This window comes from Gavialis gangeticus, unplaced genomic scaffold (genome assembly GCF_001723915.1).
Source record: "Gavialis gangeticus isolate Ggan-Ray unplaced genomic scaffold, GavGan_comp1, whole genome shotgun sequence".
Taxonomy (NCBI): domain Eukaryota; kingdom Metazoa; phylum Chordata; order Crocodylia; family Gavialidae; genus Gavialis; species Gavialis gangeticus.
The window spans coordinates 48157599-48158348 of NW_017728996.1; the positions used below are offsets into that span (position 1 = coordinate 48157599).

Sequence of the window (750 nt, forward strand, 5' to 3'; positions counted from 1 at the left end):
CCCCCCGCGTGCAGCGGCCGCAGCCCCGGAGCCCAGCGCGGGCTCCCGCCGCAGCCGCGGATACGCGACACTGGCACCCCCGCCCCGCCGGGCTTGGGTGGGATTCGCCCCGCTCCTACTGGCCCAAGGGGTTCGCCCCGCCCCCCCCACTATTGGGTGGAATCCCAGCGTGGCCTGCCCTATCACAAGGCCCGGCCGCCTCTCAACTTGCGCTTCCCGGCCGAATGTGGCAAGGCTCTGTCTGGAAGGGGGAGGAGGGAGGCTACCTATCTTTGGCGCTGATTGGCTGGAGCGGAAGCGTCGGTCCGCCTCCCAGCGAAAGGGGGTTGAGGTAAAGCTGGTGTCTCCCCCCCACGCGTGTAATGGATCCGTCCCACGTGGGCGCCGCTATCCCGGAAGTGAAGCTGCCCGGGAAGGGAGGGGCGGGGCGGGCTCAGGGACAAAAGGCTGCGCCCGGCTGCTCTCCCGCGCCCTACCCTGCTCCTGGGCCGTGCGTTCACACTAGCCAGGGACTGGCGGCAGTGGCGCGGGGTAGGCACAGGGAACAGAGCAGCCGTTCTCCTGGGCCCAGCCCGGCCGTCCTGCGCGGGGGGCACGCCGGGGACCCCTGGCCGCGGAGCTCTGCTTTCTCACGGCATCCCGCCAGGCCCGCACCGCGGTCACGTACCGGCCCCTCCTTCGCGTCCCCACGGCCCTGCCTCCGGCCCGCCTCCGTCACGTGGCGGCACTTCCCCAGCTCGGCTCCGGCGG

At 72.5% G+C, this 750-nt stretch overlaps 1 long non-coding RNA gene across 1 annotated transcript in view; it reads right to left on the minus strand.

Annotated features, from left to right (window-relative positions):
- Positions 1-744, minus strand: part of LOC109288730 — a 21432-nt gene extending 20688 nt beyond the window's left edge. The window contains exon 1 of the long non-coding RNA XR_002095214.1: positions 668-744. This is a non-coding gene — a long non-coding RNA (uncharacterized LOC109288730). The remainder of the gene's footprint in view (positions 1-667) is intronic.
- Positions 745-750: the final 6 nt, after the last annotated feature.